This window comes from Diachasma alloeum, unplaced genomic scaffold, assembly GCF_001412515.2.
Source record: "Diachasma alloeum isolate Michigan unplaced genomic scaffold, Dall2.0 Dall_scaffold_00313, whole genome shotgun sequence".
Lineage (NCBI taxonomy): Eukaryota > Metazoa > Arthropoda > Insecta > Hymenoptera > Braconidae > Diachasma > Diachasma alloeum.
Window position 1 is genome coordinate 541894 of NW_021680452.1, and position 6159 is coordinate 548052.

Genomic DNA, 6159 nt, shown 5'->3' on the forward strand with positions numbered 1-6159 from the left:
TAATTAACCCTTCAGAACTCGCGCTCAGCCACCGACCTTCGTTACTCGCGTGGTGAGCGCTGCGCCGCCCGTGCTTTCAGTAACGCAGCGTTTTCACGTTCATAGGTACGCGCCGAGCGTGCGGCGAGCGGGAAACAGCAACAGCGGAATTGAAAATTTTACATCCTTCGTTACTCGCGCTGGGCGGCACGGCACCGCTTTTGCGTATGAGCCTCAACAATTTATTATTTTTCGTAGCCTTGATGGATTTTCAGCGGATAAGAACCTTGCTAATTCATTCTAAATGATTCAAGCTAGGCATTCTAATTTTTTCAATTTTTTGAAAGCTCAATTTTGCAAGAGGCAAGCGAAAATTTGAAAAAGGCGGCACGGCGCTTATAGCGCGAGTTCTGAAGGGTTAAAAAAAACCGACACGCGGCGGTGTTTCCCTCATAGGGTCACCAATATAGAATTCAATGGAGACGTAAATTCCGAGGTGAATTTCCCTTTCGCTCTAGACCGTCGAGAGAATAAAATTCCCATCAGTTAAGCGAAATCGTCGTCAAAATATCTTTGTCAATCCACAAGAACATTCGAACAATTATTATGATGAATTACCTGGACACAAGGTTAACCTTCCCCAAGGTAATAAACCGCGTCTCGTTCAACTTCCCAAGCCTAGACAGCAGTACCAACGTGACCAAGTAGATCTTAATCACTCGTCGTCCGTGATCCACCGAAGCAACTGACTCATCATGATGGAACTCTTGTTCTCTCGAGACACTTAAAAACTAAAATCTCCTCGGCTCATCACTCGTTCGTAGACAAAAAATAACACGAGACCCCCGGAGAATCACCCCCTCCCGTTCCCCACCTCTTCCATTAGTTTTTTAAACTCTTTTTTTTAATAAAAAGACGCCGCACTGTGCATGTTTGGGGCATTATGTTTATGCTGATCAAAGACGGCAAGACACCAGAGTGAGCTAAGGAGTATAGGCACACGTGAAACGCGCGGGACAATGCCTGTCACCTCATTCACGTCAACGAGTTTCAACGAGCGAACTACCAACTTTAACTGAACGGTGAGTATCTCCCATCCATGTGGCAACCCCGGGAGCTAACCAACGGATCAAGTTGCATTTTCTTGTGCATCGACTTTATTTGGATTGAGTTTTCGAAAAAAAATGAAAAAAGTAGATTTGAAGAGATTCGGGGAGTCGGTTCGAATTTTCTTCTCGGTCCCAACGGTTGAACATCACTTGGATGAAGTGTCACTGTGGAAGTACAGCTTTCAGTAAATGTTAGACAGAGTAATGAAGTTTCTAGTTTTCAGAACCAAGTTACTCATTTAAAGTAGTATAAATCTTTGTCAGAATGTCTTTTCAATCCACAAAAACATTCTAACAATTATTATGATGAATTAACTGGACAAGGTTGGCCTTCCCCAACCTTGACTTTTGAAGTTTAAAAACTGAAATCATTTCTGAACGAATGTTCGAATGAATAGGAACATTCTAGTTGGATTTGTGCTCAATTGGCAGGCCAGTGCCAATGATCGGGACTCGTGTCCTGCCTTCATGACTATCAGCCCACTCATTACAACAAATTTGTCTCTTTGCGAAGGAATTGGAGAAACTCTCACTGAACAACTGCAGGACCTTCAGTTCGGAAAAATATTCCAATTCTAATATGTGTGATTATCATTGTTTCCTTTTTCTACCACTGCGGGGAATAATGTATGTTATCAACTAATTGTACAAAAGAAAAAATTCGTCTACTTATGGAATAAATTATTAATAATACAGAGCCTTATGGGCAAATAAACTTTTTGGAGTTCGGGAGAAGATTATAAAATCTAGAAAAAATCGCACACTGACAAAAAAAATTACTTTTCCGCCACAACGGGCGTAAAGTGCACATTTCCTTCCCGCTTCACGTTTAACTCCACTTTTTTCGTGTCATTTTTTTCAATATGGTAAAAAGACAAAACTTCCAATGATCGCAATTTTTTCATAAAAATAAATTACAATTTATAAAAAATGAGAATAAATTTTTCGCCATTTTGTAGACGAAGTCGCAGATTTTTGCCATGTTTCACGGAGCTGGATGTTTTCTCAACATTTTTTGCAAGAGCACATGTGAATTTGTTTTTTGAAAATTTTACTGAATTTGCTCTGGTATTAAATGTACGCAATCAATATTTTTTTGTTTTTGTCAATATTTTTGACATGATAAAGCCTCAACCGTCTGAAGAATTCGAAAATTGAGAATTCCTGAATCAAGTTTACCCTAAAATAACAAGAAATAAGTCTTGATTCAAGTACAATTGTACTATATTTGAGTTAAAAATATGAAGCATTAGAATTTTTTTCCAATTTTTAGATGATTTCTCGCAAAATATAACAAAATTTCACTTACTTCCAGAATATTTTCAAGCGATAGAGTTATGAAAATCAGAAATTTTCACTGAAAACTAAAAACTTTTTCCCTCTGTGCGATTTCTATACTCTAAAAAAATCAAAAACCGATTTAAAAAAATCAAAAATATGTTATCCCCCGAAAAAATAAAAAAATCCTCTCTTTTTCCTTTACATAACAGAATTTTACACCCCCATAAACGTAATTCCTCTATTCATACAAGCTTACAAAAATCCCATGGCTCCAGGAAAACCGGAGATCTGCCAGTTTCACGCATTATGCGTCCGAGCGTTTTTCATTTGCGTCTCGTTTCCCCTATTTTTTTCCTTATTTTTTCTTCCTTTCCATTCGTCTTACTCAACGAATCGGCGCACCAAACAATTTGACGAGCAAAGATGAAGGCCGAGAGGGGAGAGGGAAATAGATGAATTTGCCGTTCCACGAACACCTATTCATCACGTTCGAGTTCTCCACCCGCATACCAAAGCAAACACTGCGAATTCTCCAATCAGTGCCGATTCAAATTCACAGACTCTCTGGCCTCTTCGTCTTCGCCTTCATCCTCCCCCTTAATTTTTCTCAGCGAAGCCAAGTCCATTAATAAAGACATCGATACACACCATACACGTATCACGAATGCACTATCGAGTTACGCTTCGAGATCAGTGGGCGGTCCACACAAACACACATGGAGAATGAAAATATTTGTTGGTTATATTTTTACCGGGAGAGGTGACTCTCAACGGTTTCATGTGTGTCTGTTTCTCTGTTGAAGTTTTGCGCGAGTTTCAAGACTCAACTCGTGCTGGTGTATCCTGTACAAATGGTAATCCTACGACCACCTGCGTTGCAACCTTGCTCGACACTTATAAATGGTGTGGACGTTCCAACAAAATTTTACATTTTATGAACATACGATTCAACACGTTGTAAATATTGTTCATCTTTTATTTTTCTGGGTGGTGAAGAGGGGACAAAGGCGCTCAGGGAGATAATTCTTTTGATTTAAATACAATCTGAGGGGGAAGATGGTGTTGACTCGATACTATGAAGTGGGTTTTATGCATTAGAGATAGAAAATTGAGGAGGGGAAAGTTCTTTCGGAATGAGAGAAATTGGTGAATTGCCTGCTGCGAAATTATCGTAGAAGATATTCCCAAAGAAATAATACTTTATTTTGAAATTTCAACGGTATTAAAATAACATTTTCAAAAGTCTTAATTTGAAGCCTGAAATTCTTACGTTGAGAGTTTTGAAAGGTTCAATTTCAGTCTTTGAGATCGCAGGTTAAGCCTTCTGAAAGTAAATATATTTCAGATATTACAAATTTTTCCTTCTCAGTGTATCGAGGCCGCGATCCGACTTTGAAAATAGTCCAAAAATCAACCAAGTCGCTGAGCTTGAGTTGACCTAAGACCACATCTTTCGACTCGGGAAAACACTTTTCTACTTACAGCAAGCCTAAAATCTAGGCTGATGAAGTCACAGTCATATTACACAGAGAGAAACAAGTTTTTAATTTCAGAAATATTTCATTCGTTTTTAGGAACCTGTCACTGATTTTCAGGGATCTGTCACTGACTTTTAGAAATCTATCCGCAATTGTTGGTGATACTGGATACAGACTGGAATAACCCTGATCATGAGTGCTTTCTAGGGCAGAACGGACCACTGACAGAAAATTGATAATTTTTGTTTTTGGTTCCGAACGGAAACAAATACAAAAATTCAAAGTCATTTTTGAATATAGGTGATTAGCAAATCTGATCAAATTGCGGTTCAACGACAATTCTTGTTTATAAAACCCCTGTGACGGTTACAATCCAAGAAACACACTTTTAATTCAACACATTCAGTATTCGTGATTTGAAGGAAAGAAAAAAAAAACAAAAATTACCTGTCAAAATGGTGTGCCTGAATTGTCTGTCAGTGGTTTGTTTTGCCCGAGAGGTCCGTTTTACCCTGCGGTCCGTTTTGCTCTACACTCCCCTATTACTGAAATTTGGTGATAGATTCCTAAGAATTAGAGATGGATACCTGAATATCTGTTCCCGCACAAAGTCATTTCTCGCACAAAGACGCGTTTTTCCCCAAATAGAAAACAAGGGTATTCCAGAATTTTGGGAATACTCAAATCTCCTTCACAACGGTCACTCTTGTCAACGCCTTCTCACTTTCTCTCAACCAATAATTTTAAGGCTAGCGAAGATAAGCTAGCCAATAAGAATTGTTCATCCCTTCCAATTTTGAGAAGAGGACTTGGAATTTTTCCTAAAACTTCAAAACAGTTACCTTCCCGACAACGACTAGTGAAGACTTCGTTCTCACTGAACCTCTCTACATATCCGCTCTATGTTTTCTTCCAAATTAAATATTTATATCGGGTAAAGTGCAGTAATATCGCGTAACGGTGAATTTCGATTTTTCTTTAATCAATTTTTCATAATTCTAGAACAATTATTTTTAAATGCAGTTTGATTTTTTGTCCCTGGGTGGGTTATTAGTAATAGTTACAAAACCAATTAAGATTAAGTCGCGAACTACTTTAATCTTCCCATTTTCTTAGGTTTATTCCCAATCATAAATGTCTTCGTTTACTTAACCCACCCATGTCATTAATAAATTCCAACCTGATTTTTCAACTTCAATGAAAATCATTCAATGAAAATAATTGCATAATCAAGTACAAAACGTTTTATTCTATTCTCCAACACCTTAATATACACGTGGTATTTTTCGCGATCAAAGTGTTCTTCGTGGGGCTCCCACGCGATGATTCCAGAAGGTGATAAAGGAGACCCAGGGAGAGAACAATAATTATTGTTCTCACGAGCTGTACCCAACGTCGCGCGCAACCAGTCCATACACCTTTACACCCATCTACCTCCCCACCCCTCCTTGCCCCGAAAAATTTCACGTCTCGAATTCGCAAGTGAGAGAGTGATTCTCGCACCCCGAAGCTGAGAGATACGGCGAATTCCACAACAGGCTGCAACATGCATGTTCCGAGTGATACCCAACCCCCTTCACCCCAACCCCTCCCTCCTTTTTCTGCTTCAATCTTCACTTTCCCCTCTTTCTTCAACTCGTTTCACTTTCGTCTGGACTCGACTTGATACTACAACCCATCGTATATATAGTATCGTTGTAAGAAAAAAATACAGATAAAAGTAACACACGTAGCTTCAAACTGGTTTTTTGGAAGGGAGGGGGGAGGGGCGACTCTGAGTCACCGTCCATAATGATGAACCACCACTATGGGAGAATACCCAACTTGCAGTGGCAGTGAATGGAACGAATTTGATAAGAAATAGAAAATATTGGACGGAAAAGATTTAAAAATTGACAATTTTTTTAAATGCATAGGCAACTAAATGCAATTTGGTGGGATACAGGGTAAATTTGACAGTTTCGGTACAAATCACCCTCACGTTTAGTAAATTTTCCCGGGCCAACGGAGTAAAATTTATCATTAATCCGGCACTTTTTTTCCTATTTAAGGTAAAAAAAGTTAGTGATATCGCGAGACACTTTACGAGACAAAACTCTGGAGAGATGATCTCGGTCTCAATGAACACGGAAATCATTACTCTCGTCTCAGTCTCGAAATAGGCAGTATCGACTCCTCTCGTGATGACTTCGAGTCAATTTATCTTATCTCGGTCTCAAGTTTTTCGTGTTTTTTTATGTAAAATCTCGGTTTTTGTCTCGGTTTTCTACGTATAAAAAACGCGAAAAACTGGAAACCGAGATGAGATAAAT